Source organism: Dendrobates tinctorius, unplaced genomic scaffold, assembly GCF_039654945.1.
Source record: "Dendrobates tinctorius isolate UK_male_01 unplaced genomic scaffold, ASM3965494v1 ptg000003l, whole genome shotgun sequence".
NCBI classification, from domain to species: domain Eukaryota; kingdom Metazoa; phylum Chordata; class Amphibia; order Anura; family Dendrobatidae; genus Dendrobates; species Dendrobates tinctorius.
The window spans coordinates 2,577,453-2,592,341 of record NW_027361671.1 but is presented as its reverse complement, the minus strand read 5'-3'; the positions used below and the strand labels follow the sequence as shown (position 1 = coordinate 2,592,341).

The 14,889-nt window shown below is 43.8% G+C and overlaps 1 protein-coding gene across 2 annotated transcripts in view; it reads right to left on the bottom strand.

Annotated features, from left to right (window-relative positions):
* RASGRF2 (Ras protein specific guanine nucleotide releasing factor 2) overlaps positions 1–14,889 on the bottom strand; it is a 469,786-nt gene that overhangs the window by 170,105 nt on the left and 284,792 nt on the right. The window lies entirely within an intron of this gene.

Sequence of the window (14,889 nt, the reverse complement as noted above, 5' to 3'; positions counted from 1 at the left end):
ATAGTTGCCTTTAAAAGGACACTTATAATTGTAAGAGCTTGTGCAGAAGTCTGTACAACACGGTACGAGCATGGACTGCAATGCACGGACTGGCCAGGGGCAATAAGACAGCTTTCCTTGGGCAGTACAGCCAAGAGCACTGACCCTGGATAGTACGGCTATAAAAGAACGGCCCCTGGGTGGCAGGGCCAAGAGCATGGCACCTGAGCAGCAGAGTCAAGAGCACAGCCCCTGAGCAGCAGGGCCAAGGGCGCAGCCCCTGAGCAGCAGGACCAAGAGCGCAGTCCCTGGGCAGCAGAGCCAAGAGCACGGCCTCTGGACAGCAGGGCCAAGAGCGTGGCCCCTGGGAAGCAGGGCCAAGAACGGTGTTCATAGGTAGCAGGGTGAAGAGCGCGGCCCCTGGGCATCAGGACAAGAGCGCTGTCCCTAGGTAGTGAGCTAAGAGCGCCGAGTCCAAGATGGACTGCTCCCTATGCTAACTAATTGCTGCATCTGCTCTCATTCAAAGATAGATCCTGATTCCTTTGCCGACCCCTCTGCCAAGTACTAAATCCCTTGGTTCTGATTTAAAGTTGGAACCTTCTTCTTTTGCTGATCCCTCTGCTAGGCACTTGCTGATCCCGTTCCGATTTAAAGATGGAACGGGCTTCCTTTGCTGCCCGCTTTGTTAAATGCTGGCTGATTGCATCCACTCTGTTTCAAAGATGACACTCGCGACTTGTGCTGGTGCCACCCCCTCTACCAAGTGCTGGCTGCATCCGCTCAGATTCCAAGCTAACACCAGCTTCCTGTGCTGGCTCCACCCCCTCTACTACACGCTATGTCAACGAAGAACACAGTACTTCGTAGAAGGGGTTGCCCAAGCACAGGCGGGTGTCATCTTGGACGTTGAGCGCCGGTGCACACTTCCACAATGCTTTTTAATAGAAACTCACATGCAATGGACACAGAAGGACTAGTTCTTTGTACGGGGAAAGTGGACAGACGATCCTTCTGTGTCGTGACCTCATTGGCCACATGAAATGACGTGGCGGGCCAGATTCGGCCAGCGAGCCTTGAGTTTGACACCCCAGAAGGTTATTGTTCGAGTGAGCGATGGCTATACGGGGTATTGTTGCAGCGAGCGATGGCTATACTGGATATTCTTTCGGCGAGCGATGGCTACATAGGGTATTATTGTGGCGAATGATGGCTATACAGAGTATTGTGGTGAGCGAAGGCTATACGGGGTATTGTTACGACGAGCGATAGCTATTCAGGGTATTCTTGCGGCAAGCAACGGCTATACAGGGTATTGTGGCAAGTGATGGCTATATGGGGTATTGTTGCGACGAGCGATGGTTATTCAGGGTATTGTTGCAGTAAGCGATGGCTATAAGAGGTATAGTTGTGGTGATGGCTATACGGAGTAATATTGCAGTGATGGCTATACGGGGTATTGTTGAAATGGCTATGACTATATGGGGTATCACTGCAGTAAAATAGGTCAGATAATATAAAGGTGAGAGAACAGATTCTATCAGTTGGGAATAAAAAATTTTTTTTTTAATAGGTATGTGCGTAGAGACCCAGCCAAGTGAGAATTTCACAGCATATTCTAACCTATATTTACTACTAGAATTCTACTAACTTGCAATATTTTCATGCAGTTAACAAGACCTTCATGTCCCCAGAGTGACTGCCAGCATATGGCTCTACTATTTACTGCCAGATTACTAAGGTTACACGTAAAGTGTGACAACCATCTATGTGGGCTCTAAACGTATCACAGCATGAGTACTGGGAATTGTCCAAACTAATCAATACTTTTAATCAAAATTGATAAAAAATGCCAGAGGATAGCAGAAGGTTAACAATAAAAACACACAGTATAATGTATGCATGTATAAAATTCAGGTCTATATTTCTTCCAAAAAGATGACCCAGGACCTCCAAACAGAACAAGACAAGAGTGAACAGTGAATAAATCTAAGAAAAAACAGAAGCATTACTGCTTTAGCAAATAAGTTAAAAATGAAGGTACTTAACGCACAAATTGGGCAATTTGTAAGAGCCCAACAGCCAGCAACAAGCCCATTTGTTGGGACCCTAACCTAATATGCCTCTCCCAGGCCAGTTTGAATGGTATATATTCAATGTTTGCATATTATAGCGCCCTCTGAACACTCCTCCCATCAGCCTAAGGTATCTTTAATTAGAGCTGGATTTTACCTACCCTTAAAACTGTAGGCTTTCAGCATGGGAGAGGTATATTAGGTTAGGGTCCAAACAAAGTGGTAAACCACGTTGCTGGCTGTCGGGCTCTCATGAATTGGCCAATTTGTGCGCCAAGTACGTTAATTTTTAACGTATTTTCTATAGCAACAATTAAGTCCCAATTTCATATATTCAATGTTTGCATATTATTGCATTTCAGCATACAGCTGTTTTTCCTTTAGGCTGGGTTCACATCGCGTTAGTGCAATCCGTTTAAAGGGAATCTGTCACCCCATTTTTCGAGTATCAGCTGCCGGCACCGCCATCAGGGGATTATCAACAGCATTCTGTAATGCTGTAGATAAGCCCACGATGTAACCTGAAAGATAAGAAAAATGAGGTAGATTATACTCACCCAGGGGCAGTCCAGGTGCGGTTTTGGTCCAATGGGTGTTGCGGTCCTGTCCGGCGCCTCCCATCTTCTAACAGTGACGTCCTCTTCTTTGCTGCCTGTCGTGGCTCCTGCGCATGTACAGTGCTCTGCCCTGTCGAGGGCAGAGCAGAGTCCTGCAGTGCACAGGCGGCGGGAGAGGTCCGGCGCCTGCGCACTGCAGTATTCTGCTCTGCCCTCAATAGGGCAGAGCAGTGAGCCTGTGCAGGAGCCACGAGAGGCAGCAAAAGAAGAGGACGTCACCGTTAGAAGATGGGAAGCGCCGGACCGCAACACCCATCGGATCAAGACCGGACCGCCCCCCGGTGAGTATAATATAACTCATTTTTCTTATCTTTTAGGTTACATCGGGGGCTTATCTACAGCATTACAGAATGCTGTAGATAAGCCCCTGATGGTGGTGTCGGCAGCTGATACTTGAAAAATGGGGTGACAGATTCCCTTTAACGGATCAATTTCTATGCAGCACTAACGCATAGTAACGGATCCGTTAACGCATCCATTGACTTACATTAAGGAACGCATCCTAACGCATGTCAAAATCGGCATGCGCTAGCAATGGTCCATTATTTTGTGACGCACCCGAGAACGCGGTCTACCGCGTTTTCGGGTCCGTTACGGCAAATGCAGAGCGAACGCTTCCGTACGCACTGCATAGAACTCTATGGCTAATGCATGGGGACGCAATGCAATCATGCATTAACACATGCGTTGACAAGTTCGCCAAAAAAAAGACAATTTGAGCCACATGGTTAGCGCATCCGTTTAACGGATCCGTTATGCGATGTGAACCTAGCCTAAGACATATTTGTACAGTGACACAATTTTCATCATTATTTCTTTGCACCAGTACAAATGGATCCGAAACAACGTAACCAAGATGTGATTAAACTGAAACCAAAGGTCAGGCGTATGCCTCGGCCACGGAAGAATCTTCCATTACTGGTTGTATTGCAGTACGTTTTGGTCATTATCCAACTATATTGTCAAGTCGTATTAACAGGTTTTAGAGCACTTGACTAAGTCTGAGTCTGAGCAGAATGTATGTCTGTATACAATTCATTCTGTTATTTCATCCTGCTATCCAGTTCAGGGCTGCCAACTTGACTTATTATTATTTTTTTCTGGACAGCTGCTAATCAAAAAAACACAGACAATATTTTTTACCAACACATTAGAAAATGTGGAGCAGGCATACAACACTCGACAGACGCTACAGACTCATGAGGAAGCATGCACCTTCTATGAATCAGCAGCGTCTGATGCCAGCATTGCCCATTTATCAAGATTGGTGTGAACAACGCTGGCCTTGATAACTACGGAATGTATTTTTTCATTGTATACTATTTTATGTAATACTGCAAGAAAAAGGTTTATAAACATATACTGGTCTGACAGAACCCAAAAAAAGACATAACTTCGGAATGTGTGACTATAAGGCCTTAATCACTTATCGGCAGATCCAATCTGCCCCAAACCCCTTATCTAATAAATAAAAACACCATACTGCGTGTCGTTAGATAAAATGGCCATAACAGCCTCATTTTATCAAATGTATCAAACAATAATAATTCTTTGTCAATATGACAACCAGAAAAGAAGGGGGATTGAAGGTTCCAAAACCATTCTAAAACCACAACGAAACAGCTCCTCCACACCAGCCCTACCGCATCCACCTGAATGTTGCCCATACCAAAATATCCCGTTAGATCTCGCCCGGTAGGAACCCACTTACATTTCTGTACAATTCTGTAAGAACCTTGAAACCGATGGGAATCACCCATCCCTGCACTTGGCTTCCACATCCTTCAGTAAAACCAACCACCTTCAAAACCCCCTCTTTTACGCCAATGTAGACAAGCATGACCCGTTATGCATGAGAGCCCCACAACACTAATAATGCATTCTCAACTCCTTCAATTAAAGCCAGAGCCCATATGTCAGTCCCAATTGCATTTAAATAAATACTGTCAGGCCTGAGAAATTCTCTGACAGGAATTTCCAACTCGCGGTGCCTTAACACAACCCCCTCATTACGTGCAATGAAGCGAAGCACCCCCTGTTAACTTCAACCATAGGCCTTATTGAGCGTCTCGACCAACTTTGCATGCCTCCAAATAAGGTGCGCAACAATATTGGACAAAACCAGCACCTCAAACAATCATACTTGATGTCACAAACGAACTCCCTTGACAGCCTGGAGTCTAAGTCATTGCCACCCGCGTGTAGTACCAGAATATCCAGGGGCTTATCTAGAGTGATATGAAAATGGAATTCTGACATTACTCATTCCATCCATTGCACCATCGCAGCGTCTCTAGGAAGACGCAATTGCCGTCCTGCCCGTCTTGCATTACCCAAATAATAACTTCAATACACATAAGAATGACCTAAAACCCAGACCAAGAGAGGGGTTCCTGCAACACAAGAAAAGTTGGGATGCAATAGGTACTAACTTCAAGAAGATATATGTAGTACAACAAATATCTTTATAACATATACAGTCTAACATAGGATTAGTATACTGTAGACTTCCAAAGGCCATTCTTCTGTACTACATTGACCTCTAAGCTCTAGCAAGCAGTCTTAGTTGTGGTGCCAATCTGAAAAGAGTGAGAACCAAAACTCCCACTATTCAAACCGCAAACAGCGCCTAAGATTATATTGAATTGATAGAAAGTTGAAGCTGACCAATACTGAAATAAAAAAGACCCATGGTGTGGAACCCATCACCTCCAGAAAAGAAGAAACCCTTTTTTTACCAGACATTTGAACATGCTTTTAACACCCCACAACTCTAAACAGATTTTCCCAGCCGTATTATGTTTGAAATCTTCAAGTGGCAACATACTATGTTTTCTAAACATGATACAGCCTTTGAAGACAAACCGCCATGGCACTTGCCATTTTCGCTTACCAATTGTACCAACGGAAATGCCCCAAAACATGCCAAAACAAAAGCTGCGCCAAAAAAAGGCATTCATACGCAGACTTACACACGTCTCCCAGGCAGTATAATAGTTGCTCCAAAATTTTAACCCCTTCAAGACCCTGCCCTTTTTCGTTTTTGCATTTGTTTTGCCCCCTTTCTTTTTTTGCGGGACAAGTTGTACTTTTGAACCACACCATTGGTTTTACCATATCGCGTACTCAAAAATGGGAAAAAAAATTCCAAGTGCTGTAAAATGGCAAAAAAAAGTGCAATTACACGTTTTGATTTTTTTTTTTTACCATGTTCACCAAATGCTAAAACTGACCAGCAATTATGATTCTCCAGGTCATTACGAGTCCATAGACACCAAACACGTCTAGGTTCCTTTTTATTTAAGTGGTGAAAAAACCCCCAAAGTTTGTTAAAAAAAAAATTGCGCAATTTTCCGAAACCAGTAGCATCTCCATTTTTTGTGATCTTGGGTTGGGTGACAGCTTATTTTCTGTGTGCTGAAATGACGTTTTTAATGATACCATTTTGGTGCAGAAACAATCTTTTGATCGCCTGTTATCATTTAATGAAATGTCGCGGAGACCAGAAAACTTAATTCTGGTGTTTTGACTTTTTTTCTTGCTACACCGTTAAGCAATCAGGTTAATCCTTTTTTATTGATACATTGGGCGATTCTGAAGGCAGCGATACCAAATATGTGTATGTTTGATTTTTTTATTTTATTTTGAATGGGGAGAAAGGGGGGTGATTTAAACTTTTATTTTTTTTTTTACATTTTTTTTTATATTTTTAAAAACATGTTTTTTTTACTTTTGGCATGCTTCAATAGTCTACATGGGAGAATAGAAGCTATCACAACCCGGTCGGCTCTGCTACACACAGGCAATCATCACATCAACCCCAATGTAGTTGTCATGCCCGTCATGCCGGCCATACTGCTTGCGCTGCATGATCCCCATTGTCATGCCTGTCATGCCTCATTGTCCCCAGGTCCGGGTCCCTGCGGGAGCCCGCGGGTCTCGATTGTGTGTACACACGCACCTCGTGACTGTTGTGCTGCAAGATGCCTGGAGCAGTGTGCACTGTGCACGCGCGCCTTATCTCTTGGCTGCCTGCCCCTGCCAGTGCGCAGCTGCGTTTTACCTTATGGCTACATGCCGTTGCTGTGTGACCAGCCGTCTCTGCTCTGATCCAGCTATCCTCTCTGTGATCCTGGAGCAACTGTTAGGTGGATTCATAACTGGCTTAGTGATCGGACCCAAAGAGTGGTCGTAAATGGCTGCACATCCAGTTGGAAGAATGTCTCAAGTGGGGTACCACAGGGCTCTGTCCTGGGCCCTGTATTGTTCAACATCTTTATCCACGATTTAGATGAAGGAATTGAGGGTAAACTGATTAAATTTGCTGATGACACAAAGCTAGGAGGGATAGCTAACACTAGAGAAGAGAGAGGAAGGATTCAAAAAGATATAAATAAACTGGAGAAGTGGGCAGCAACTAACAGAATGGTTTTTAACAGGGAGAAATGCAAAGTACTATATCTGGGCAATAAAAATGAAAAAAGCATATACAGAATGGGAGGAATAGGGCTAAGTGACAGCACATGTGAAAAAGACTTGGGTATACTAATAGATCACAGACTGAATATGAGTCAACAGTGTGATGCAGCAGCAAAAAAGGCAAATGCAATTCTAGGATGTATTAAAAGAAGCATACAGTCTAGATCACGTGAAGTCATTATTTCCCTCTACTCCTCTTTGGTCAGACCTCATCTGGAATATTGTGTCCAGTTTTGGGCACCACATTTTAAAAAAGACATCAACAAACTGGAGCAAGTTCAGAAAAGAGCGACCAGAATGGTGACCGATCTGCAAACCCTGTCTTATGAGGAAAGGTTGCAGGATTTGGGAATGTTTAGTTTGCAAAAGAGAAGACTGAGAGGAGACTTAATAGCTGTCTACAAATATCTAAAGGGCTTTCACATTGTAGAAGGATCAACTTTATTCTCATTTGCACAATGAAAGACTAGAAGCAATGGGATGAAACTGAATGGGAGGAGACACAGATTAGATATTAGAAAAAACTTTTTGACAGTTAGAGTGATCAATGAGTGGAACAGGCTGCCACGAGAAGTGGTGAGTTCTCCTTCAATGGAAGTCTTCAAACAGAGGCTGGACAGACATCTGACTGGGATGATTTAGCAAATCCTGCTTTGATCAGGGGGTTGGACCAGATGGCCCAGGAGGTCCCTTCCAACTCTACGATTCTATGATCATGTGACCTTTCCTATGTTCCAGCACTGTCTGATCCAGCAATCCTCTCTGTGTTCCTGGAGCCCCTGATCATGTGACCTTTCCTACGTTCCAGCAAAGTCTGATCCAGCAATCCTCTCTATGGTCTTGGAGGACTCCACCATGTGACCCTCTCTATGATCCTGGAGGACTGAACCGGAAGTCCTCTCCTGTTCCTGACCCGGAAGTGCAGGTGCTAATGCCCTATATCAGACCGCCCCTTCCTATGGTTGGGGCCTAAGTATCGTGTTGCTTCCCTGCATGGCTGCTGGGCCGCTCCCTGTATTCTGTGCCCCTGCACTCTGCCCTGTTATGCCTCTCTGCACATGCTCTCTGCTTGTACTCTGTCTCTTGTCTCGTGCCATGTCTTGTGTTGTCTCTTGTGCCATGTGTTGTCTTGTTATTCTTAGACTTGTAGTCCTTCCTCTGTTTTCTGCCTTAGCCTGTTTTGCTACGTCTTGCCTAAGCTCTTCTTTGCCTTGTTGTTCGTCCTATGTTCCGTGTCTAGTCTCAAGACTCTGCCTTGACCCGGGTCTGGGCTTTGGCCTACGCTCCGCTGCTAGACTCTGTCCTATGGTGCTCTCTAGCACACTCCCTGACTAGTCTCAAGGCTCTGCCTTGACCCGGCTCTGGGCTTCGGCCTACGTTCCGCTGCTAGCTCTGTACTCTGCTCTATGTCTCTGCTATGGTGCTAACATAATTGTAAACTGTCATGGCAGCCATACACTGGGAGGGATGTTAAGGTGTGGATAAAACCATAATGTCCTTTGTATACCATTTTTTTTTCCAAATCATGTTAATTGCCCTTTTTAATCAGCATTACATATTATATAATGCGGCTATTTACAGGTTAAAAAAAAAGTGAGTGATGTTTCACTTTTACAGTAGTGTCCTTTTAAGTGTTCTCTTTGGATAAAGTATTATGCAACGGCATTGCTATTTCCTTGATGAATAAATTATCCTTCAGCCAGTGCATCAGCCAATGTCCCGGGCAAATAATCTTTTAATCTGATTTAGTTCAGGAACATGCTTTCTATTCATTTAAAAGACATCATATGACTGACATAGCTAACGATGGGAGAATAGAAGACCAGCTTTCTACATGAAGCTATATCATATCTAATAGGATAGGAGCCTATAGAAGAGACATCAATAGAAGGAAGCATCTAGGCACAGGCAAGCTCTTAACACATCACAATTTCTGTTTCTGCTTTTCAGTTTTTCCTCCGCATCTTCCCAGATCCATAACTTTTTAATTTTTCTGTCCACATAGACACATGAAAGTTTGCTTAATGCAAGACAAGTTGTACTTCTGATTGACATAATTCATTTTACCACATAGCGTACTGGAAAATGGGGAAAAAATCCAAGAGGGAAGAAATTATGAAAAAACGCAATTCTTAGGCTAGTCTCACACTAGCGTTACCCGGCGCAGCGCAGGGCCGCTGATAAGCTCCGCCCCCGGCCACACCCCCTCCGGTCAGCTCCTCCTCTGGGCGCATGACGCTGCATGTGACCAGCGTACCCTATATTTAGTGCTGGGTACGCTGGCGTGCGCTGGTATGTTTTTGCCGGTGCATGCGCCCTTTTTGCGCTGCGCCGAGCGCACAAAAATGCAACACAGTGCGTTTGGCGCTCTGGGGCCACTAAATGGCACAAAGTCTACATTGCGTTACTAAGGGACGTGAAATCGAAGTCTACATACAGCCATTAGTTTTTCGATTTCCAGCAAGATGCTGACACCACTGTAGTTTATGATGTTCACGCTTACAGGCAATGATGTCTCCTAAAACTGGATTTACCGGACGTCTTCTAGAAAACCACGGGTTACATACTGTGATGCTGTGGGTTTTTAATTTGATACAGATCAGCACTGTTTTGAGCATAGCAGTTTACTGGCACACATCTAGTTCACATGACTTATCCAATTTACATTACTTGTATGAAAATGAGGAAATCCGAGCTGAATGTAAAAGGCACCTGGCACACGTACAGCATTTGATAAACATTTATGTCCTGATTTCGTCTAAATTTTCATCAAATCAGTCTAAAAATCTGCATCTCATGGAAGTGAATGGGGTATTAAATACCCCATTCACATGTCTTGGGAAAAAATGCTTAAAAATCATCCGTAAGAAGAATAAGCATCATTATTGTTGGTGAAAATTTCACATGGCACAACACAACTGCTGATTAACACTGGCCTACGAACCAGGCGTCTAGCTACAGATATTCCATTAACCTCACGTCACCTCACACAAAGACTATCATTGTGCAGCGCAAGATGGCAGTGGAGGCTATCCTCTACAGCGATCAGTCTTGCTTTCGCCTTGGATGCAACGATAGCCAGATATTGGTCTGGAAACAGTTGGGGCAATGATATTAAAAGGCCTTCATGAGGCAACATCACACTGGTCCTGCTCCTGAGACTGTGATGTGGGGTGGCATAATATACAGTGGGGCAAAAAAGTATTTAGTCAGTCAGCAATAGTGCAAGTTCCACCACTTAAAAAGATGAGAGGCGTCTGTAATTTACATCATAGGTAGACCTCAACTATGGGAGACAAACTGAGAAAAAAAAATCCAGAAAATCACATTGTCTGTTTTTTTTTCATTTTATTTGCATATTATGGTGGAAAATAAGTATTTGGTCAGAAACAAAATTTCATCTCAATACTTTGTGATATATCCTTTGTTGGCAATGACAGAGGTCAAACGTTTTCTGTAAGTCTTCACAAGGTTGCCACACACTGTTGTTGGTATGTTGGCCCATTCCTCCATGCAGATCTCCTCTAGAGCAGTGATGTTTTTGGCTTTTCGCTTGGCAACACGGACTTTCAACTCCCTCCAAAGGTTTTCTATAGGGTTGAGATCTGGAGACTGGCTAGGCCACTCCAGGACCTTGAAATGCTTCTTACGAAGCCACTCCTTCGTTGCCCTGGCGGTGTGCTTTGGATCATTGTCATGTTGAAAGACCCAGCCACGTTTCATCTTCAATGCCCTTGCTGATGGAAGGAGGTTTGCACTCAAAATCTCACGATACATGGCCCCATTCATTCTTTCATGTACCCGGATCAGTCGTCCTGGCCCCTTTGCAGAGAAACAGCCCCAAAGCATGATGTTTCCACCACCATGCTTTACAGTAGGTATGGTGTTTGATGGATGCAACTCAGTATTCTTTTTCCTCCAAACACGACAAGTTGTGTTTCTACCAAACAGTTCCAGTTTGGTTTCATCAGACCATAGGACATTCTCCCAAAACTCCTCTGGATCATCCAAATGCTCTTTAGCAAACTTCAGACGGGCCTGGACATGTACAGGCTTAAGCAGTGGGACACGTCTGGCACTGCAGGATCTGAGTCCATGGTGGCGTAGTGTGTTACTTATGGTAGGCCTTGTTACATTGGTCCCAGCTCTCTGCAGTTCATTCACTAGGTCCCCCCGCGTGGTTCTGGGATTTTTGCTCACCGTTCTTGTGATCATTCTGACCCCACGGGGTGGGATTTTGCGTGGAGCACCAGATCGAGGGAGATTATCAGTGGTCTTGTATGTCTTCCATTTTCTAATTATTGCTCCCACAGTTGATTTCTTCACTCCAAGCTGGTTGGCTATTGCAGATTCAGTCTTCCCAGCCTGGTGCAGGGCTACAATTTTGTTTCTGGTGTCCTTTGACAGCTCTTTGGTCTTCACCATAGTGGAGTTTGGAGTCAGACTGTTTGAGGGTGTGCACAGGTGTCTTTTTATACTGATAACAAGTTTAAACAGGTGCCATTACTACAGGTAATGAGTGGAGGAAAGAGGAGACTCTTAAAGAAGAAGTTACAGGTCTGTGAGAGCCAGAAATCTTGATTGCTTGTTTCTGACCAAATACTTATTTTCCACCATAATATGCAAATAAAATGAAAAAAAAACAGACAATGTGATTTTCTGGATTTTTTTTTCTCAGTTTGTCTCCCATAGTTGAGGTCTACCTATGATGTAAATTACAGACGCCTCTCATCTTTTTAAGTGGTGGAACTTGCACTATTGCTGACTGACTAAATACTTTTTTGCCCCACTGTACAGGGTGGGCCATTTATATGGATACACCAAAATCAAATGGGAATGGTTGGTGATATCAACTTCCTGTTTGTGGCACACTAGTATATAGGAGGGGGTGTTGCTATCAGTTTGTCAAGAGTGGGAGAAGAGGGTCGCATTGACAATCCAACACAATGGGCAGCACTTTGAACACATTTTATAAGTGGTCGTAAACTTGTAAATAACTCATGAAAGAATAAAGTTATATTAAAACCAAGCACACCATTGTTTTTCTTGTGAAATTCTCAAGTTTGATGTGTCACATGACTCTCTTCCCATTGGAAAAAATAAAGTTGGATCCAAAATGGCCGACTTCAAAATGGCCGCCATGGTCACAATCCAACTTGAAAAGTTTCCTCCCTCACATAATGGTTGATATCACCAACCATTCCCATTTTATTTAGGTGTATCCATATAAATGGCCCACCCTGTACATTAGTCGTACCCTTCTAGTCTTCATTTCAGGTACACTAACCGCTCAGTGTTACATTAAGTTTGTGGTTAAAACAGTGGTACATCTATTTCTCCAAAGTGTCCAATGATCCATTTATTAATGTTACAATGCCAGGCTGCAAATTGCTTGTGCTACTGTGAGCAGCCTGTGTGTGACCTACAGTGAAGGAAAGAATTATTTGATCCCTTGCTGATTTTGTAAGTTTGCCCACTGACAAAGACATGGATAGTCTATAATTTTAAGAGTAGGTTAATTTTAACATTGAGAGATAGAATATCAAAAATAAAATCGAGAAAATCAAATTGTATAAATGATATACATTTATTTGCATTTTGCAGTGAGAAGTATTTGATCCCCTACCAACCATTAAGAGTTCTGGCTCCTACAGACCAGTTCGACGCTTTTAATCTACTCGTTACCTGCATTAAAGACAGCTGTCTTACATAGTCTCCTTTATAAAAGACTCCTGTCCACAGACTCAATTAATGACATGTGCGCAAAACTCATCATCAACTACAAAAAACTTGTGACTGCTGTGCTTGCCAAAAAGGGTTTTGCCACCAAGAATTAAGTCTTGTTTGTCACAGGGATCAAATACTTATTTCTCACTGCAAAATGCAAACAAATTTATACAATGTGATTTTCTGGATTTTATTTTTGATGTTCTGTCTCTCAATGTCAAAATGAACCTACCCTTAAAATTATAAACTGTTCAAGACTTTGTCAGTGGGCAAACTTACAAAATCAGCAAGGGATCAAATAATTATTTCCTTCACTGTATACGTACTACCACGGTTCGCAGAATCTCCAGACTTGTCTCCCATTGATCACATCTCAGAAGTCATTGGTTGGCAATTGAAAAAGGAGCTGACAGTAGTGAATCCTGATGATTTGCATCCCTAAATGCATTCAGGAATCTTTACAACAGCTTAACAATTCATTTTATTCAACATGAAGAAGGAGATTACCTATATGGTGTGCTGCAATGTGTCCTATATATTTACAGATTTGCCACAGGAAAAGACAAACTTTACATGCCAGAAATGCAAGCTTGTGACTCTGATACAGGAAAAGGTGCAAGGTCTTCAGGAGAGAATAGCTACACTGAAGCTCAAAGAAGATGATTTCCTTGACAGAGGAGAAGAATCTCTTCAGAATGTTCCAAGATAAGAACTTTTCAGTGTTCCTGTTGAAGCTAATGACAGAGGAGAAATAACTTCCGTATATACTCGTGTATAAGCCGACCCGTGTATAAGCCGACCCCCTAATTTTGCCACAAAAAACTGTGAAAACTTGACTCGTGTATAAGCCGAGGGTGGAATCCATAGACTATGCTCCCATATGCTGCTCCATAGAATATGCCCCCTTATGCTGCTCCATAGAATATGTCCCCATATGCTGCTCCATAGTTTATGCCCCCATATGCTGCTCCATAGTTTATGCCCCCATATGCTGCTCCATAGTTTATGCCCCCATATGCTGCCCCATAGAATATGCCCCATATGCTGCTCCATAGACTATAACCCCATATGCAGCTCCATAGAATATGCCCCCATATGCTGAAAAAAAAATCCCATACTCACTTCTCCTGGGTCCATCGCCACTGTCTGCCGCTTCTTGTGTCAGTGACTGTTCAGCCAGCAGAGGGGCGGTGTGCACTAACCACGCCACTGTGCCCCCTGCTGCCTAAACGTCACTGACACGGGATGCAGCAGAGACAGCGGTGAGCAGCGATGGACCGGGGGACCGGTGAATATCGCTATATTCACCCATCCTGCCGCGGTCTCTGCAGCCTCGCTTCTCCACTGTCTCCCTTCCGGTCTTCAGCGGTTACGTGGTACCGCTCATTACACTCATGAATACGCGCATATTCATGAGTGTAATGAGCGGTACCATGTGACCGCTGAAGACAGGAAGGGAGACAGTGGAGAAGCGAGGCTGCAGAGACCAAGGGAGGACAGGTAAGTATGATCTGACACCCCCGCTCCCCTCCACCGCCGACCCCCAGGTATATGGCCCGTGTATAAGCCGAGAGGCTGAAAATCTTGGCTTATACATGAGTATATACGGTATTCACAATGTTCAAAGAGAAGCACCATTCAATGGACTTGCAGAAGAGAAATGGAAGCATGTGACCCAAAGAAGCAGCAGGATGAGGAGGCAGTCAGCTCCCATACCACTGAAGAACCGCTACCAGGTTCTCACACAGGACAAGTATGAAAATGTACTTCAAAAAAGCGATTTCCCACAAAGAACACTCCAGTAAGCAACCAGAAGCCTCTTGAAGAGAGAAAAAGAAGAGCTGTGGTGAAGAAGAAAAGGAGAGTGGTGGTCATGTGGGATTCCCTACTGAGAGGAACAGAAGCTTCTATCTGCCAACATCATGTCACGAGAAGTGTGCTGTCTTCCAGGTGCCCAAATCAGAGGTGTGTCTGATAGGGTATCAAGACTCTTCAGTGCTACAGACAACTAA